The sequence below is a fragment of the Sus scrofa genome, chromosome 8 (assembly GCF_054392235.1).
Source record: "Sus scrofa isolate SSC_HxYL_T2T_F1_AM1 chromosome 8, Sscrofa_HxYL_maternal_Yorkshire_Landrace_v2.0, whole genome shotgun sequence".
Taxonomy (NCBI): Eukaryota; Metazoa; Chordata; class Mammalia; order Artiodactyla; family Suidae; genus Sus; species Sus scrofa.
This window is the reverse complement of record NC_139390.1, coordinates 81,719,893-81,741,403: the sequence shown is the minus strand read 5'-3', so window position 1 is coordinate 81,741,403 and position 21,511 is coordinate 81,719,893. Positions and strand designations below refer to the sequence as shown.

Here is a 21,511-nt window from a genome sequence, read left to right as displayed (position 1 = left end):
CGCTCAGTGGGTTAAGGATCTGGTGTTGCCATGAGCTGTGATGTAGGTTGCAGACGTGGCTTGGATCTGGCATTTCTGTGACCGTGGTGTAGGCCACCAGCAACATCTCCGATTAGACCCGTAGCCTGGGAGCCTCCATGTGCTATTGGTGCGGCCTTAAAAAAAAGACAAAAAAAAAAAAAATGTGTGTTCTTGAATGGAAGAATTAATATTGTTAAATATTTTCTATTATTGATGTTATTATTATTGTTATTGTTATTATTATTATCATAGTGATTCATCAGTTCAGTCTTTAGCTAGTGCAGCATGGATGTGACATGGAAAAGGTGGAAAGCTAGATGCGCACAGATTTAGGCTTTTCCAGGAAGATACGATGGCAAGCCCATTGGGCACATCAGTTGATGGTGCTAGTAAGAGAGTGGACAGATGATAGAGTTGAAGCTGGCTGTGTGCAGCGACAGTCTGAGGCGCTGATAGGTCGGTGTGTGGGGAATAACTCAGTGAAAGAACCAGGGCAGGAGATTATGATGAGCGAGGAAGACGTTTGAGTTTAATATTAATTAGCCTGAATTTAAATATCAACAATATTTAAATTACTTAGTTTTCGTATCCTAAATGAAGATTACTGTTACTTTAAATATTAATACTATTTAAAGACTCTGGAAGAACGCCAGCCTCTGCCAGAGACAGGAAGCAGAGGTTGAGGAGCTATTCGGGTAGTTGAGGCTGGGGGTGGGCAGCCCACTTCTCTTGAGTGGTCCCAAAAGAAGGGTTTGCAGGGCATCACGGGAAGCTGGTTAGTGAAGAAGCAGCAGCATGAAGTATTGGGGGAGGAGACTGGCTGAACCTCTAAAGAGATTCCACTTTCTTCTTTGGGATTTTTTGTGTGCAAGTAGTGGCGGTTCTATGCCGTCAAAGAAAAATGCTGTGGCATTATTTATTATCACTTTGGGGTTGCCAGTAACACCATTTTTTAAGAGACAAAGCCCTTGACCTTGATTCCTAGATTATTAAAATCATATTTTGATTTGAATTTTTTTTATTTAAAAGAAATTACTGCTGTATCTTTTCAATGTATTAATAAGCAATGGACGTTGTAGCAAACGTCTGTCCAAGGAGAGAAATTACTGTGAGGTGTTCTGGTGACTTAACCTAGAAACGGTCATGATGAAGTGTTGTGTCAGTTAGCATCTCAGGGATTTCTATAATTTTTAAAAAATAATGTCATAAGTTTCAACAGTTATCAAATATGCTTTTCTATCTGATGAGAAAGAGAAAAAAGAGCAGGTTAACTTCCTTGATCTCTTTGGATTTTTGAATACAATTCTTTTTTATATGCCCTTCCCTCATGAGAGAAATAATTATTTCATTTCTTATTTACAAATGGGATATATGCTTATTGCAGACAAATTTAAAATCTGATAGAGAAAAGGTAAAAGAAGAAAGTAAACATTCCCCCAAACCCCACCACAGCTGGGGCGGGAGATGCCATTAACATTTTTTTTTTTTTGCTTTTGGGGGCTGCACCTGTGGCATATGGAAGTTTCCAGGCACTCAGGGTCGAATCAGAGCTACAGCTGCTGGCCTTCACCACAGCCACAGCAACGTGGGATCTGAGCCACATCTGCGACCTACACTACAGCTCATGGCAACGCCAGATCCTTTACCCACTGAGTGAGGCCAGGGATCGAACCCGTATCCTCATGGATCCTAGTTGGGTTCCTTACCTCTGAGCCACAACAGGAACTCCCCACTGTTAACGTTGTAATGAATGGCCAATAAACAATGTTGGTGTGGAACTCAAAAGAGGTATGGAGAAAGGTCTCAATATTTAAGAGTTCTCTGAGGTTGTGTAGTATTGTTTCATTTTTGTCCTTTAAACTTAGTCTTTTTACCCTGTCAGGACAGTGGAAGTGTCCTAACTTTCCAACAGCAGCAAGCTTGTCAGGGGGTAGGTAGTTGTTTAACACTGGACAACCTTATAGTCAGGAAAGCCTTTTTTATATGCTTTGTGCTGGTTAGAAAACATTTACTTGTGGTCATATTTATGGTTTAAAAAAAAAAGCCTGATAAGTGCCAGCGGCTCATGATCCAAAGTCTTCAAGCTTAGGAACTATATTTAAGGAACCAATCTGGGACATTTCAGACTCAGAACACTCTTCAATAATAAACTTCAATAGTAAATTATTGCCTCAATGTAACTAAACATCAGCAGGATTATGCTGATTTATTTTCCTTCCTTCCTTCCTTTCCTTTCTTTCGCATGCCTTCGGCATGTAGAAATTCCCAAGCCAAGGACTGAACCCGAGCCACAGCAGTGACAACCTCGGATCCTTAACCCCTAGGCCACCAGGGAACTCCTGGTTTTCTTTCTTTGAAGAACACCTTAAGTTTTTTCAAGGATGTTTAACAAAAACCGAGCAGTGCCTGTCACTGTTGTGAGAATGTTTCTGCCCAGGGCTCTTGGCCTTCTTAATCAATGGAAATAGATTAAGACAGGAAAATGCAGGCAAGGCTTTACTCGGGCCCCTGCTGCAGCGGTTCCGTTGCTGCAACAGGTTCTGTTGCTTGCTTACTTGCTGGTGTGGGGGGGTGTTGAGCTGGTTCCTTTTACAGGATGAGGGTAGGTGTGGGTCCAGGGGTTGGGCCAGGGGGTGGCTTAGGTGCTCTGCCCACCCCTTTGGTGGTGTCCTGTACAGGGGGCATGCATAGTACCCGGCCTTTGCTCTCTGCTCTTCAGAAGTGTCAGCTGAGTTTTTAGTCTTTTTGTATCTTCTTGCTCCACCTACGCATGTCCACAGTTCTTTTTTAGCCCCTTATTTTTTCTTTGTATTTTGTCCCTGGAGGAGATGTTTGTCTAGGTGCCAGCATTGTAGCCACCACAGCAAAGGGTTGAGGTTCCCAAATGTTTCAGTAAGGCACGAGAATTCTGGAGAATCCTCTGTCCAGTTCAAGGGAGCTTCTTGGTGTCTATGAAGAAAACATTTTGAGAAATATGTTCCCCAAGGGGATTTGTTAGATTGGGGATGTGCTGTCTTGTTTCGAACTGTGATCTTTTGAAACACTACCATTTGCTATGTAGGAATTGATCAGAAAAGATCAGCTAAGAGTGTGAGGTGCTGAGCATGGCTATACCTGTGGTCAGTTATGACAAAGCGAAACTACGAGGGGTGAAGATGTGGATGGCTTGATATGGAGGATATGGCAGGACTTGTTCATCTACAATTATTTATCTCATGAGTCTGCACCAATACCGCTGTCACATTTTAGCGGTTCAAAATCACCTACCCAACAATCACCCACTTGGCTGGAGACCCAGAATTGTGTGAGGGAAGGAGCTTGGGTTTTGCAGTCAGGCAGGTGTCACACTGATTCTATCAATTCTCAATCTTAGAGGCAGGAGAAGATGCACGAACTAGTATCCCCTCTTCCTTCATTTGCTGAAAAGATGGGACTGTGTTTATTTCTGAAAAAGGCTCCAACAGCTTCTGTATCTAAGCTGTGGTCTAAGTCCCTTGCCTACAAAGGCCATGTCTGTGCAGCTCAGAGGGTAAATTCCAGGAAGATGAGGGTGGTTTCCATTGAGCACACAGGGGGCGCTCCAGAGCCTGGTGAGGTGCAAAGTCCATAAATATCAGTCGAATAAAGAGTAGGTAGATGCCTGCATCCCTTTGAAATGTCTTTCCCTAGCTCAGTAAGACTTGATTATTTTCCTGAGGTGAGGCGGCGAGATAACGTATCAGCCTATGTAAACAACCCCAAATTTCCTATCTACAGCTACAGCATACATTTTCATAAGATTTGGTATTTTCTACAAAATACAAAAAATGAAATGAGTGGCTTCATTTCAGCCACACTTTCTTCTGTGAAGGAGGCAGGGCAAGTATTCATTGTTCACAATGCATAAGGCTAGTTTATTTAAAAAAAATTTTTTTTTGTCTTTTTAGGGTTGCACCCGCTGCATATGGAGGTTCTCAGGCCAGGTAGGGGTTGAATCGGAGCTGCAGCCACCGGCCTACACTGCAGCCACAGCAACACAGGATCCGAGCCGTGTCTGTGACCTATACCACAGCTCACAGCAATGCCGGATCCTTAACCCACTGAGCGAGGCCAGGGATTGAACCTGAGTCCTCATGGATACTACCAGATTTGTTTCTGCTGAGCCACGATGGGAACTCCCATAGGGCTTGTTAAAAGCTTCACTTGGCAGGCAAACAGCCCATTTTCCTCGAGCATGGCAAGAATGCCTACAATTTTTACAGAACGAACCTTACCAGATTAGGTGATGTGAAGATCTGTGGGTGAAGAAGATATTCTGGGTAAAGTTTTCCACTCAGTAGTAAAGAGTGTACACTTGACTGCTCCGTGTCCTGCAGGTGTATGTCTGGGGTTGACTGGGCAGAGCATCTTTTACAATGTGTAGCTGAAGAGACAGGAGATCGGTTCTGATCACTGTCTCCTGTGAATGCTTCTCTTCTCCCTTACAACCTCTTGCCCTCCTCTCAAGCTCTTCTAGGGGCATCCCTACTCCCTGCCCCACTCCCACTCCCCCAGACAGCAGACAGTGTCTAAGTCCTATTTGGGGATTGTTATGTATCTGCATCGCTGCTTATAGCCCATGAACTGGCCATGTCTGCCCTCTCATTTCCTAGCCTTTTGTAGCAAAGGCAGAGCCATATGCGACCTCTGAGCAGTGGGCTGTTACAGAAGTGGGGCAGACCCTCCTCGACTCCAGCAGTTAAGGGTCTGTGTGAAGCCAACTCCAACTCCGCTTGCCTCACCTAAAACAGGTGGAGAGGTTGAGCATCTGTCTGCCAAGGTCCTCTGGTCGCTGAGTGAGCAGGTCCCTCTGACCTTCCACAAACCTCTGCCCACTCTGCCAACACCAGGGAAAGATAAATCCTTAGCATGTTTAACGTCTCAAGTCTTGGAGTTAATTTCTTAACTTCTGTCTTGACTCATACACCATTAGACTGATTTAGGGCAGGAGCTGTGTTTGTGTGTGTGTGTGTGTGTGCACGCACACACTTTAAAAGTCTTTACACCCTGGGCACCTCACACAGTGCTTGGCAGGTGGTAGAGGTTTGGCATGTGCTTATTGAAGGAATCAATTCACAGATAAAAACAAAACAAAACAAAACAAAAACAAAACACTGAATGAATTTGGCCAAGTTAGGCATCCATACTGAACACTACAGCAGCCTCATCTACTTCTGGGGTGTCCATTGTCCCCTGAGCCCCTTGGCGTCCCCTGGTCTGCAATGCCCCTCCTTAGACATGTCATCTGTGAGGGTTCAGCGCTGACCAAATCTGGGCGTTCTGGGAAGAAAAGAGTAGAAAACCCTCCACGTTTGATTTAGTCTCTGCCCCTGCTCACCCCATTCTATCGCCCCCTGAGCTGTCTTCATTTTTCTCCTCCCTCTGATTGTGGCAGAAACTCTAGCTTTGACTCGACACGTTCCTCTGCCTGAAAAAATGGGGAATGAATACTATCATGTGATAGCTGGCCTCTAATCCTGTGCCATGCACTGTGGTAGGTGCTTTACCCGAATCCCTCTAGTTAATTCCCACAACAGTCTGTAAGATAACCGCTACTACTACGAGGGGCTCGATTTTACAGGAAGGGAAATTGACTTGCTCTAGTTCTCACCGCGAGCATGAGAAGGGTGGCAGAGCTGTCATCTGAGCTCCCTGAGCTCAGGGCTGATGCTCCCAGCCCTTAGGTTGTTCTTCCAGCCCATGTCCATATCTGTCATCTTTTCTGGAGCTTCCCCACTGAAGGACCCAGTCTCTGGACTCCACATCTGCAGCAACCCAGCCCCCTGTCACCCTGACAGGCCACGGTTCACCATCCCACACCCTTGGGCTCCTCTGCTAGAGTGGTCCTTCCATACGATTCCTTCTGGACACTGTGCTCACTGCCCTGTCACTGCGGTCCTGCTCTGACCTCAGGATTCTTTGGGCTGGACCATGCCACTACCTGGTCCTCTGTGAGGCCTCCCATCCCCCTGGCTGATTTCTTCTGATGTCTCAACCATTTCCGGGCACTAGCCATCCTGCCTCGCATGCAGGTTTTCTGACTTCCTTCTCACCTGTCTGCTTGAGCTTCTTGGTCTACCTGGTTCATCTGATGGGCAGCACAGGGCAAATGGCTTGGCTGGTCCCTAAGGGCATGCTGTCCTCATAGGCTGGAGGGGCTTCACGGGTGTGTCCAGAGGGCCTAAGCCTTTGACACCTTTCTGATGGATAGACACATAGTAGGTGCTGAGGATACTTCGTGCTGCCTCTAGAATGTTCAAGTCGAGAGAAACCCGGTCTTCCATGTGTTATTTTCTGAACGCACTTCATGAATCTATTCTTTTGTTATTGTTGTTGTTGTTTTAGGGCCGCATCTGTGGCATGTGGAAGTTCCCAGGCTAGGGATCACATTGGAGCTACAGCTGCCGGCCTACACCACAGCCACAGCAACACCAGATCCGAGCCGCACCTGCGACCTACACCACAGCCCACGGCAACGCTGGATCCTTAACCCACTGAGCAAGGCCAGGGATCAAACCCAAGTCCTCATTCACTTCCACTGAGCCACAATGGGAACTCCCAATTTATTCTTTTTAAAATAAGTTTTTATGCTGAGACATAAGTTGCATAGAGTGACTTTACACATCTCAGGCCCAGTTTTCAGTTGGCCTGGGTTTAGGAAGTTGAGTTTCTAGAATTGAATGAGCCAGTAGGAAGTCTTCACATAGCTCCAGAGTTCCCATGGGGGGGGGGGATGTCTCAAAAGGAAGGACCTAGTCTCCTCCTGACATTAGATAACATTTATTGTATGGTTTTTCTGTTTAAAAAATGATGCTAGCTCATTACAAAAAATGCAGAGACATGGTTGTGTCCCAGGCTAAGTGGGTTCTTTCTGAAATTATTGATTGAGGCCTCTGGATGTAAATCTCTGCTCCTCATTGAAATCAGTAGACAACAGACTGACATTTAAAGTCATTTAATGCCAGGCCACGAGACTGTGGGTTCTGGGTGGCGACCAGGGGCTCTACTTGGGCTGAATGATGCATTGTAAGTTGCTCAGGACAGGGAGCCAGCGAGGAGGCAGTCTCACCCCAAAGAGTGTGGCTGTGTTGTCCCAGATAGCTCTCACCCGGAGCCATAGCAATGTGTGGGTGAAAGTGCCAAGCAGCCACCAGATCTGGAATTCCAGACAGCCACACACATCTCAACCTAAATGTACAGTGGCACTGCTAAACAGTGCGTCTGTAATGACATCCTATTTTATTAGTTGCAAAGGATAATTGCATCCAGAAATTTCCCCATGTAAGTGTAGGCTACAAAGATAATGTGTATGTCGCCCTGAGAAAGCCACGTGGTAGCGGAGGAGGTTTCGACAACGCTAAGTGATTTCCTAGCACTCGGCACTGATTATGTGCCGTGTGGCTGGAGGGACACAAGGTGAGGGGGGCTGCCAGAGGTCAAGTTGTCCGAATCCGAATCCTCCCTGGGCCCTCAGAGCCTTTTGCTTCTCAGCTCTCTGCCCCTGAGTGTCTTCAGGGAGGGGAAGGCTTTGGAAAACACTAGGCAAACAGTTATGTTCTTGGGACTAGACGCCCAAGCAGGAAAGCTGGTGTTGGTAGAGCTGAGGGTTGGGCCAGTCCTGGCAAAGTGATCGTGATAGTGTGCCCTTGCCCTTTCAGGACCATGGAATGCCATGCCTTTCCTGTCTGAGCTGTTTCAGCACAGCTCTCTCTCTCTCTTTTTGTCTTTTTAGGGCTGTACCCGCGGCCTATGGAAGTTCCCGGGCTAGGGGTATATTGGAGCTGCAGCTGCATCCTACACCACAACCACAGCAACACTGGATCTTTAACCCACTGATCGAGGCCAGGGATCAAACCCACATCCTCATGGATCCTAGTTGGGCTCATTACCACTGGGCCACAGCAGGAGCTCCTGAGCACAGATCTCTTAATGATTAATACAGTTTTGTTTGTTTGTTTGTTTGTTTTTTTGGCCAACTTTGGCAGCATGCAGAAGTTCCTGAGCCACGGATGAAACCCTTGCCACAGCAAGGTCTGTATCATCAAATACTAGAGTTTTCTTGTATTAGGATTAGCATGAATTGCTTTTATTACTAAGGTAGGTATCACATGGAAGACAGGGCTTTACAAGGAGCTGCTTAGACAATGTTAATAATGAAATTATCTAGAAACTCAAAATACTCATATCTCTCATAGAAAAATCCTTAGCAGCTTTCAAATATTTTTCATATAAAATAGCAGTCTTAGTTATCATAGTGTCCATTTTTATTTATTTTTTGCCATAAGGGGCATCACTTTGAAAAAGCTATTGTTCGTTTAAGGCATGACAGGCTATTCTTAGAGCCAGTGAGGCAGTCATTGGAGATATTCAAAACTATGTTTTTGAATTTGTCTGATAATAATTGCCTGGAAATTGGGAGTTCCCATTGTGGCACAGCAGAAATGAATCTAACTGATATCCATGAGGATGTGGGTTCGATCCCTGGCCTCTCTCAGTGGGTTAAGGATCCGGCATTGCCATGAGCTGTGGTGTAGGTTGCAGATGCGGCTCGGATCTGGCGTTGCTGTGGCTGTGGTGTAAGCTGGCAGCTGCAGCTCCAATTCAACACATAACCTGGGAACCTCCCTATGTTGCAGGTGCATCCCTAAAGAGCAAAAAAAAAAAAAAAAAAAAAAGAAAACAGAAAAAAAAAGAAAAAAATTGCCTGGAAACCACATGATGTGTATATCCATTGATCAGTCAAATAGTTTTAGTTTCCAGGGCAGTCTTTTCAGAGTTTTGCTATGGGATGGGTGAGGCAAGGCACTCGAGTTGGGAGAAAGGCATACCTGGAGTTAGCAGTTTTCTTCATCTGGTTCTATGGAGATTTTAAAGACTGCTGCTATTTTCTTTTTAATAATGATTTTTATTTTTTTCACTCTTGGGGATATATCCAGACAAAACTTTCCTTGAAAAAGACACATGCACCTGCATGTTCACTGCAGCACCATTCACAATAGCCAAGACACGGAAACAACCCAAATGTCCATGACAGATGATGGGATTAGGAAGATGTGGTATATATACACAAATGAATACTAATCAGCCATAAAAAGAAAAAAATAATGCCATTTGCAGCAACATGGATGGAACTGCTGTTTTCTTTCACTGTGTTTGATCAACTGACAAAGTAAAAAGGAACGAGAGTGGAAAATAAAGTGAGGAGACACGATATAAGGAAGGTCCCTTTTTACCAAGAGAGCTGAAGTGGGGGCTCTCCAGGCTGGCCAGGTGGTGCTCTTTGCGTATTGGAAAGGGGCCTAGCGAGGAACCTGGAGATTCTCCTGGGCCCAGTGGAGAACATTCAGTCAATGCAGATGTTTCTAGATACACAAGGAGGGGTGTCGTTGTGAACCTGTTGGAGGGTTCTGGCTGCTTAATGGGAATAAAAAATGCTTGGGTATTTTGGGACAGGCAGTTGATCCCAGCACCAAGGCCCTTCCGCCATCACTAAGGGTTCAAATTCTCCCATGGTGACTAGGAGCTACATGAACAAGTGGGTGACAGCAGTGCAGAGCGTTTTCAGACACACTTCTTTGAGCCCAGACTTGAGAGAGAATCTGTGTATGTATGTATCTATGTCTTTCTCTATAATAAATGTGGGCTGAAAAATTACTGTGGTGGGTGAGGGACCACGCCGTGGGCAGCTGCCCACAAGCCCCCATCTTTTTTCCTCCCACCAAAGCCTGCCTCTATCCCTCCTTCTTGCCAGCACAGGTAGACTGTCAATGCCTGGGACCTCCAGCTTCCGTTCTTATTTTCCATTCCATCTCTCTGCTGGTCCAGAGTAGAGCTTGTGAGAGCAGCACTCTGGAAAGGGTGAGAAATGGGAGACTTAACTTCCCAGCCTTGTTTTTAGCTACCGCGTTGAGCTGCTTCTGTGCGATGCTGCCAGCGAATGACTGGCTAAGGGGCTTTGAGGCACATTCATTTCATTGCACCCCATTATTCCCTTATAGTATTTCTATGGCTCAGATGCTCATGATGAGCGTGGTTTTCCTCTCTTAGTGTAGAGTCTTTCCTACAACTTCCATCATTGTGCATCTGGAGCTGCACAACACTTTGGGATGGTGCCGTCTTAAGACCCCAAATAGATTTGGAAGGACACGACTAATCCAAACTCTTTAAAAATGTCCAGCAAGGAAAGGAGAAAAGCATATACTTTTTTTCTACACTTGATTTAGTTTGCTTTATGTAGGGTAGCCTCCTGGATAAAGCTAATGGTTTGGGACAAAATGATTCTTCCGGAAGAACTGCAGACTTTCCTACTCCTAACAAACTTAAAACCTATTTTAATTCTTTGTTCCCTCAGTTGCTCATCTATTCATTTCAATTTGCTCATCTATTCCTTTCTTTATTCATAGGTATTTGTCAAGTACTTACTGCGTGCCAGTCACTGCACATACAAAGGTGAATTAGTATCGTCTGTAACTCTCCCTGGGGAAGACAGATTCATAAGCAGGAGCTGTGATACGATATCTGGAAAGGGATGTCAGAGACAAAAACAGGGTGTTAGGAGAGGCTGGGCTCGGGGCGGGGGCGGGGGGGGACAGCGTTTATCCCCACTGAGAGCTCTAGGGAGCATCAGAGGAGGAGGTGAGAACTGACATTTGAGGATGAAGAAGGTTAAGAAAGGACACAGAGTGGGAGTGGGAGCAGGATACAGACTGCAACAGGGCCCCTGGATTTGGCAACTGGGGGCCATGAGTGACATCGGCCAGCTAGAGTACCGTAGATGGTGGGGGGAGGGGCTGGATTGCAGCAGATTCAGTCATAACCAGGGAGCAAGGAGCAGAGATCAAAGAGAAAGGGTGGGTGTTAAACAGGCTGAATGGTGCCTTAGATCATCTTGGATCACATCGAACCTGCACCTCAGCAGCAACCCAAGCCGCCTGAGAGACAGCCCCGGATCCTTAACCTACTGCACCACAGAAGGAACTCCTGGGTTTTTGCTTTCCTCTCTGAACGCTGATACCAGCCACGTCTGTCTTACTGTGACATTGGTAATGTTAGTGATATTAGCACCCCATGCTATTGCCTTCAAATTCCAGAATGTGGAATTTGAATGCCTGTGATTCAGAAGCTATTCAGGAAGCATATAAACTGCTGTCTTTCTCTGGCTGTAGTTCCACAGAGCATTTGAATCAGAACCACCTAGGATGCTTATTAAACATGCATATCCCTGAGTCCCATCCCCACATAAACTTGCATTTTAGATCAACTTTCTAGGTGAGTTTCCATGATGGGTGTGATGATTCATTTATGAGTCAGCTTGGCAAGGTTATGGTGCAGAGTTATTTGGTCAAACACCAGTCTAGATATTGGCTGTGAAGTTATTATTATTATTATTATTATTATTATTGCTTTTTAAGGCCACATCCGCAGCATATGGAAGTTCCCAGGCTAGGGCTCAAATCAGAGCTATAGCTGCTGGCCTACACCACAGCCACAGCAACGCCAGATCCAAGCCGAGTCTGCGACCTACATCACAGCTCATGGCAATGCCAGATCCTTAACCCACTGAGCAGGGCCTGGGATCGAACCCACATCCTCATGAATACTAGTCGGGTTCTTAACCTGCTGAGCCACAAGGGGAACTCCCCTGTGAAGGTATTTTTAAGATGCAATTCACATTTAAAAATTATTTTATGTTTTTAAATTCAATTTTTAGAGGTTACTTTCCATTTACAGTTACTACAAAATATTGGCTGTTTTCTCCATGTTGAACACCCAATAGTTGGTGCTTCCCACTCCCCCACGTCTGTGTGGCCCCTCCCCCCACTCCCCACACGTGTAACCACTAGTGTGTTCTCTGTATCTGAGTCGGCTTCTTAATAGTTATATTCACTAGTTCATTGCATTTTTAGTTCCGCATATAAATTATATCATACAGGACTTGTCTTTCTCTGTCATGATTCGCATTTAAATCAGTAGGCTTTCAGTAAAGCAGATAACCCTCCATAATGTGGGTGGGCCTCGTCCAATCAGTTGAAGGTCTTAAGACCAAAGACTGAGGTTTCTGAAAGAGAAAGAATTTGGTCTCAAGACTGCAACAGAGAAACTCTGCCTGAGCCCCCAGCCCACTGGTTTGCTCTGTGGATTCAACTCACCTGACTTTCCAGTCTTCTGGGCTTGCCATATGGATTCTGGACTTTCAAGCCACCATAATCATGTTAGTCAACTCCCTAAAGTAAATATCATTCTCTGTACTTCTCTCTCTCTGTGTAAATGATATATACACAGTATATATAATATATATTTATACATGTATATATTTAATTGGTTCAAATTTTCTGGAGAACCCTGAGGTAGAGCTCAGGAGTCTGCATTTTAATCAGCACTCCAGGTGATTATGATGGCTTGAAAATTTCTAATTAGCGTTTTGTTTATTTGCTTGTTTATTTTGGCCATGCCCGTGGTATATTGAAGTTCTGAGCCTGGGGTTGAACCTGTACCAGAGCAGCAACCGAAGCCCCTATAGTGACAATGCCGGATCCTCAACCCTCTCTGCCACAAGGGAACTCCAAGTGAGAGTTTTAGGGAGGAGCAAACACTTATAGAAACGGTCATCAAGTGCTTTGTAACAATTAGTTTATTTGTGCATTCATTCAATAAATATTTCTCACACGTGTGCCATGGGCCTGAGGTCTGTTCCAGTATATTTACCAGGCACGTGCACGTGTACAAGAGAAATCTAAGTAGCTCTCAAAGTACTAAGATCTCATTCCAAAGGACTCTGAAAGTGGGGCTTTTGGGGCAATTAAAAAAATAAAGGCTTGGAGCCCCTGTTGTGGCTCTGTGGAAACAAATGCAACTAGTTTCCATGAGGACATAGATTCAATCCCCGGCCTCACTCAGTTGGTTAAGGATCTGGTGTTGCCCTGAGCTGTGGTGTAGGTTGCAGATGAGGTTTGGATCCCAAGTTGCTGTGGCTGTGGTGTAGGCCGGCAGCTGCAGCTCCAATTCAATCCCTAACCCGGGAATTTCTACGTGCTACGGTTGTGGCCCTAAAAAGCAAAAATAAAATAAATAAAATAAAATGAAATGAAATAAAGGCTTGTGTACATTTTAAAGGTCTGCATCCATTCCCTCTCCCTTCCTTTATCCTAAAATTTTGACTTGAGCCATAATAAATATGCTTTTATTGTGATTCCATGCTTTAAGAATATATTGTTTTAGCCTAAGAGTCAGGTGTCTTGGTGTTTAATTATTAGAGCTCTTCTCTTATTTTAGTAAATATATGTTAAATTAAATTCAAAGAGAACTTACTATGCGCCAGGCATTATAGAGGGTTCAGAGTTTAGGTAGGAAAAGACTGATATTAAACTGGCCATTAGGAGTTCCTGCTGTGATGCACTGGGTTAAGAATCTGACTGCAGTGGCTTGCATCGCTGTGGAGGTGTGTGTTTGATCCCTTGGCCCATGGCAGTGGATTAAAATATTTGGCATTGCTCCAGCCGTGTTGTGGGTCATAGCTGCGGCTGGGATTCAGTCCTGTCCTGGGAACTTCCATGTGCCATGGGTGTGGCCATAAACAACAAACAAACAAAGAAAAAACAGAAAAAGCAACCAACCAACAAACAGCAGAACTGGCCATTTAAATACAGCAGAGTTGTTCTCAAGGTGTCTATGCAGTGTCGTGGGAGAATGGGAAGGGCTCCCTCCTGGAGCTGGCTGTGGGAGACCATCTCTTCTCTATCTAACAAGCGTGGTTTAAAGTAAGACTTCTCTTGAATTGATCAAGTCTTACTGTTTCTTATAGGGATCGCGGAACTAAGCTACAGGGCGCCCCAGATTCTGCTCTGCACCATAGGTTCTGACTTCAGTTTCTAGGGGCTTCTGTTTATTTGGTGCCAGCTGCATTGCTGGAGTGGTGGTGGGGGGTATGTGGAGGTGAGCGGGGGGGAGGTGTTGAACATGAAGTTGTCCAAGTTAGATAACGTTCAGTCCTGATCCCACATTTTTTTTCATCTCCCATGACCATCTGGGTTTCTTTTGGCTTGTTCTTTGCAATACTCTAGACCTTTGAGAATAACTCTTAATCATCATATGAAATGCAATCAAGGTAAGAATGATTTTTATTGATAATAAGGCATTTTTTCTTTGAATGTTGTATTTGGTGAATGCTGGATTCCAAGTTTCTCATAAAGAACAGATTTTCCAAGAGCTCCCAAAGGAACATGCTCCATTATTTCATGTACAGATAAGGAAGAGCTGGAGTAGATTAATGTCTAAGGAATACGTGTCCTAAAATGCGCCTTCATTCACATATTCAAACACACTTTAAGTTGCTAGATCCTACTTCAAAATTTCTCTTGGGAGATCCTGTTGTGGCTCAGAGGGTTAAGAACCCAACACAGTGTCTGTGAGGGTGTGGGTTCGATCCCTGGCCTCGCTCAGTGGGTTAAGGATCCAGCATTGCTACAAGCTGAAGTGTAGGTCACAGATGCAGCTTGGATCTGGCATTGCTGGGGCTGTGGTGTAGTCTGGCAGCTAATGCTCCAATTTGACCACTGGCCTGGGAACTTCCACATGCTGTAGGTGTGGCCCTAAAAAGAAAAATTATATACACTTTTTAAGATAACTTTTTGAGATCACATGGTCAATGTTTAGATTATTTATGGCAAGGAAATAATTATTTCCAGATTACTTCAGGAAAGGAAAAGTAATGTGTGATTTATTCACCAATGAAAACAGGAGAATTTTTACATCACAAATCTTTTATGCCACAGTATTTGAATTAGTCACCCATTATGAAGATGATGCCAATAAAGTCATCCTATTTGTATCCAAAGTTTTGATCCTTAAATCATTTCACTTTACTAAAGAGAGGAGCCTAAGTCCTTTTTTCCCCCATTAAGATGTTTTTATTGAAGTATCATTGATTTGCATTAGTGGCATTGATTTGTATTGTGCATTTTATTAGTTTCAGGTGTACAACAAAGTGATTCAGTTAGAATTATACACATATCCATCTTTTTCAGATTCTTTTCCCATATATACAAAATGAGTAGAGTCCCTTGTGCTCTACAGCAGGTCCCCATTGCTCATCCATTCCACATACCACAGTGTGCATATGCCAGTGCCAGACCCCCAGTGCATCCCTTCCCCGACCTGTCCCCTTTGGTAACCATAAGTTTGTTTTCAAAGTCTGTGAATCTGTTTCTGTTTTGTCAATAAGTTAACTTGTATTTTTTTATTTATTTATTTATTTATTTATCTTTTTACCTTTTCTAGGGCCGCTCTCGCGGCATATGGAGGTTCCCAGGCAAGGGGTCTAATCAGAGCTGTAGCCGCCGGCCTACACCACAGCCACAGCAATGCAGGATCCGAGCTGTGTCTGCAACCTACATCACAGCTCACGGCAACACCAGATCCTTAACCCACTGAGCAAGGCCAGGGATCAAACCCGAAACCTCATGGTTCCTAGTTGGATTTGTTAACCACTGCACCATGACGGGAACTCCATATATATATTTTTTTAGATTCCACATATAATTGATAGCATATCATATTTGTCTTTATCTGTCTGACTTACTTCACTTAGTGTGATCATCTTTAGGTCCATCCATGTTGCTGCAAATGGCATGACTTCATTCTTTTTTAGTGCTGAGTAATATTCCATGGTGTATACGTATCACATCTTCTTTATCCATTCCTTTGTTGCTGGACATTTATGCTGCTTTCATGTCTTGGCTTTATCGAAGTTGTACACACACACAGACATGCAACGTGCATATACCGATTACCTGCATACACACAATGATCATATACCATAGGTGAACAGCTTAATGAATTTTTACTAGCTGAGCTCTCCCATAGAACCACCACATGGATGGAGATAGAGAATAGTGCCAATACACCAGTAGGCCCTTCATGCCTTCTGCAAGTTATACCTCTCCCCCAAGGGGAACCACTAGCCTGTCCCAAGAGCATAGCTTAGTTTTGACTATTTTGTACTTTATATAACTAGAATCTGACATTATACACTTATTTAACTTAGATTTAATTTATTTGGATGTGAATATTGAATCATACTGGCCAACATTTGAATAAAACGACACGGAGGCCTGTTGAAACATGGCAAAACACTTCTTAAAAATTTTTGTCTCTAGATTTTAACTTTTTTATTAACGTCTAGTTGATTTACAACGTTATGCTGATTTCTGCTGTACAGCAAAGTGACTCAGTCATTCATATTTTAAAAATATTATTTTCCATCATGATCTATCCCAGGAACTTTGATATAGTTCCCTGGCAAAGCATGCTTTTTTTCGGAGACGTCTTTAGCACCCACATTCAAATATTTGCTTCTCAAAAGCTGTGAATTCCTTTTGGGCTCTTCTCTAAATTCTAGAGGGCCATAGCCAGTAAGAGCCAAGAGGTATGAAAAACAATATAAAATATCCATTAATAATTTTTACGTAGCTTACATGTTCAAAAGCTAATATTTTGAATACAATGGGTTAAGTAAAATCTATTATTAAGAATTTGTATCTATTTCTTTTCTTTCTTTTGCTTTTTGCTTTTTAGGGCCACACCCACAGCATATGGAAGTTCCCTGGCTAGGGGTCAAATGGGAGCTACAGCTGCCGACCTATACCACAGCCTCCGCAACGCCAAATCCTTAATCCACTGAGCAAGGCCAGGGATCAAACCTGCATCCTCATGGATACTAGTCGGGCTCATTTCCACTGAGCCACAATGGGAACTCCTGGTATCTGTTTCTTTTTTATTTCTTTAAAATTATGGCAGAGAGCACTTGCATTGTATTTCCAGGGGTAGCTCTGGCTTAACATGTCAGCAGGGAGCTGCTGAATCGGAGCTATAGCCGCCGGCCTACACCAGAGCCACAGCAATGCCAGATCCGAGCCGAGTTTGAGACCTACACCACAGCTCACGGCAATGCCGGATCCTTAACCCACTGAGCAAGAGACACAGAGGTGCTGGGTACCATCCTCTCGATGACGTCATCAGATGTTTCAGCGTTTTCAGCAGAAGGTCCTGCTCTGAGCTCTCAGCCAACGTGTCTGTGGTTTCTAGATTTAGGGCGATGGAGATCCACTGGCTTAGCTTACTGGATTTTCGCCACATGTTTTTAACAAAGTCGCTTCGAAAATGCATCCGTTTAACCAGCAGTTTCTGAATTTTCATCCTGCTTCATGTCTGGATTCAAGATGCTCCCCTCCATGGAAGGGCCTTCTTCTCCTCTCTGAACACCTGACCTCGTTTTTTTCTGTGCCACCTCCTCTGCTTAGAACAGGCACGGCTTCCAAGAGTGGGAATTGGCAAAGTGTTGTTGCAAGTCAGTGTTTGGTTTTCATGACGCATTTTCATGTTAAGCCCTGATGGTGGCTGAGATGCTCGGTCAGCTAATGGGTGCTGTTTGACTCCTAATGGACCTCAGGCATAGCAGTGACATTTCTATTTCAAATATGCTGATTACAGATGGTGGGGCATACAGTAGCTTCCAAATACATGCCAGGAAGTAGAGTCCTTGTCACAGAGTTGGGGAGGTTGGCCAAGTGCCCGCCAATAATTGTCAATCCTCTGCATAAAAAAAGACACTTTGGTCACCTCTTAGATGTTCAAATTGGATGAAATAGAGAAGAGCTACTCTGGACATCGAATCCATGAGCATGTTAGCTGGATCATTGTGATCGATATTGATATACATATATATATATTTGTCTTTTTGTCTTTTCTAGGGCCACACCTGTGGCATATGGAGGTTCCCAGGATAGGGGTCAAATCGGAGCTATAGCTACCGTCCTATGCCAGAGCCACAGCAACGCGGGATCTGAGCCGCGTCTGTGACCTATACCACAGCTCATGGCAACACCGGATCCTTAACCCACTGAGCAAGGCCAGGGATCGAACCTGCAACCTCATGGTTCCTAGTCGGATTTGTTAACCACTGAGCCATGACGGGAACTCCGATATTGATATACATATTTTTAACGACCCCTCGCTTCCCATCTCAGCACCATCATTGGTGAAAACCAGTAGGAGACTGTGAACAAAACAGAAAATCCCTCCTTTTTACAACCTCTCTTTTAGTTGTTGGGCAGATGATAGACTCACACACGAATACTGAAATCATATAATATGTTAGAAGGTGCCAATTGCTACAGACAGAAAAATAGCCTGGGTTCTGCGAAGCTGGCTTGCTGGGCCAGAGACACAACGTCTATCACATCCCTGTTGAGAAGAGTGAAACTTTTGGCCTCAGACCAGCAGTTCTCAAAGTGTGGTCTGGGTTCCCAAGGTCAAAACCATTTACGTAAGCCCTGCAGTTCCAGGATGTTGTTTGCCCTTTTACGTCTCCTGGTTACCTGAGTGTATGGTGGGGTTTTTCAGTGGCTGCCTGATGTGTGATATTACACAGACGGAGGGCAGAAGCAGATGCGACAAGCCAGCTGATTTGGATTAAGCCAGACAATGAAAAGACTGGCAAACATGAAGACAGGGCCGCTTTCCTTACAAATTTTGGATCTTACACTTCAGACCTGACTATGGTCTGAGCCACACTGATCCTGCCGTTGCCCGTATAAGCCTCCAAGCCTGCCTGAAATGCCATCTTCCACCGATTGTCTAAATCCCGTCCTTCCTAAAGACCCAACTCAGACACCACCGCCACCGCGAAGCCCTTGGGTCTTACAGCTTCTCTAAACTCTTAAAAATAATTGAAAGCTGGGAGTTTCTGTTGTGGCTCAGTGGTAACAAACCCGACTAGTATCCACGAGGATGTGGGTTCAATCCCTGGCTTTGTTCGATGGGCTGAGGATCTGGAGTTGGCGTGAGTTATGGTGTGGGTCACAGATGCAGCTCAGATCCCGCAGTGCTGTGGCTGTGGAGGAGGCAGGCAACTGTAGCTCTGATTTGACCCCTAGCCTGGGAATCTCCATATGCCACGGGTGCAGCTCTAAAGAGACAACAAAGAAAAAATGAAACGCCTCGAGAAGCTTTTATATGTTGACGGCACCTATTACCAAATTTGAAAGGGAAACATACATTTTTAATAGTTATTATTTTTAATTGCTGTAATCAACCGTTAAGGTTAACATAAGCTCCATTATTTATGAAAATTTTACCATATTTTCCAAAACAAAACCAAATTTATGAGAAAAGCGGCCTTGTTTTCATGTTTGCAAGTCTCTTCATTGTCTGGCTTAATCCAAGTCAGCTGGCTTGTCACGTCGGCTTCTGCCCTCCGTCTGTGTAATATCACACATCAGGCAGCCGCTGGAAAGCCCTCAGCCCTGCCCTTCAGAGAAAGCTTTCTTTTCTGTTCCCCTCTTGACAGAACAGGAAATGGGAACTGGGGAACGTGCTCTTGTTGGGGGCTGCATAGCTTTCTTTGTCCTGTGCAAGAAGGGTGTTGCTAGCCTCAAACATTCAAGGGCCTTTTCTTTGCGGTTTCTTTGATCCTGCGAATATTTTCAACACTTTATAAGCTTTTTTTGTTTTACTTCTAATCAGTTCTGTGAGCCAGTCACCAGACCTAAGTTCTTTGTGAGGCTTAATTTTCGAATGTGCTCAATTGTTTGGCTTTTCCTTTGTACCCCACCTCTTTCAACCGAATGGGCTCCTCTCCTTCCAGCCTCACTGGAAAATAGATGGGAAGGCCACGCACTTAGTGCGCTGAATTTCACCCCGAGTTTGCTTGTTGTTTCTTTCTTTTTCTTCCTTCTCTACCTCCTCCATCCCTTCCTTCCTTCCTCCCTTTCCCTCTTCTCTTTCTTTCTTTTGCTACTAGAAGATTTTATAAAGCATCCTACTCTCAGGCTGATCTTTTCTCTGTGTCACTCTGGGCCCTCATTGCTCAAAAGACTTCTCTATCTCTTACTATCTGGAATCAAGAAAACTGTAGGCTTTTCTGACTTGGCAATTTCTGGAATATCTCTTTGTAAATCAGACAGTTTTCTTTAGTTCATCTCTTGCTTTCTCTCTTTTTTTTTTTTTTAGGGCTGCACCTGCATCATATGGAAGTTCCCAGGCTAGGAGTCGAATCGGAGCTGTAGCTGCTGGCCTACACCACAGCCACAGCCATGCGAGATCCTAGCTGGGTCTGTGACCTACACCACAGCTCATGGCAATGAGCTGGGTCCTTAACTCACTGAGCAAAGCCAGGGATCGAATCTGCATCCTCATGGATACTAGTCAGATTCATTTCTGCTGAGCCACAGCGGGAACTCCCATCTCTTTCTTTTTAATTCCTTGCTTGCCAAATAATCAATAACCAAGTATTACTAAGGTACAGTTTTCCAGCCCTTCCCTTAGAGAAACAGGTTCATTAGGCACATGGGGTCCATGTCCCAGCTCTCTGCAGGCAACAGTGAACCAAATGAAATAAGCATCACCAACTCTTCAGCCTCTGGTAGTGGTTTTCTCAGTACCTGCTTCCCTGACCATCAAGGTCACGTGTGTTTGTTTGTTTGTTTGTTTAAAAACGTCAGCACGTCACGTTGTATCCATCTACATGTTTGGTCAAATGGACAAAACCCTGATTTATTTACAAACTTAAATGGCTCTGCTCACTGACTACTGCCAGATGGCTCTCCAGGAGGGCTGTTCCCACTGAGAATGCATGCCTCTCTTTGTCATCACATTTTCTGCAAAGTCTCCTGTTGGCCAGCTTTCCAAATGTTGCCAGTCTAATGGGTGTGAAGTGAATGCTCGTTATTGTTTTAATTTGCATTTCCCTAACGGCTAACGAGTTTGCACGCCTCTTCAAAAGCTTGCAGTCTGTTGGGTTTCTTTTATAAATTGTTCATTCATATCCTTTGTCCATTTTTTCTATTGGTGTTCTTCCTTGGTTTGCTACTGTTGATTTTTAGGGCCTCCTAATATATTCAACCATTGGTTCCTAATTGGCTTTAGATACACATGTTTTTCCTCTAATTTACCACCTGTTTATGAACTTTATCAATGGCATACTTCAAACATTTCGATATAAGCAGATTATTAATTTCTTCTCCTTATTTTAGTGTGTGCTTTTTGAATTTTCTTTAATACTTCTTCACTTTTAGGTTATAAAGATATTTTATATTTTCTTCTATCATGTTTTGAGAACTTTCTCTGAGGTCTTTATCCATCTTGAATCTATATTTGTTGTAATATTGGTTAGAGATTTTATTTTATTTTTATCTACAGGGTGAGTCAGCTTTGTCAAAAGCAAGATCTTGTCTTAGACCTGTTTATATGTATTCCTTCCATAGCCTCAAACAGTATGCATCTAAGAGATATCTGGTGGGTCACCAAATTAAAAAGAAATCAGGCTGCAAAATTGCTGTCTCAAGTGAGATTTTATGGGAATTATTTATACTCTCTGACGTTAAGTGTGGTTGGCCCCAAGTAAATACTGTGGGCCCCAAGTACCTTCCAAATTGAATCCCTTGATGACTGCAGTTCAACACTTCAAGCTTTAGTC

At 44.1% G+C, this 21,511-nt stretch overlaps 1 protein-coding gene across 10 annotated transcripts in view; it reads left to right on the top strand.

Moving 5' to 3' along the window:
• The window catches only part of LOC110262135 (uncharacterized), a 285,706-nt gene that overhangs the window by 43,749 nt on the left and 220,446 nt on the right, over window positions 1-21,511 (top strand). The window lies entirely within an intron of this gene.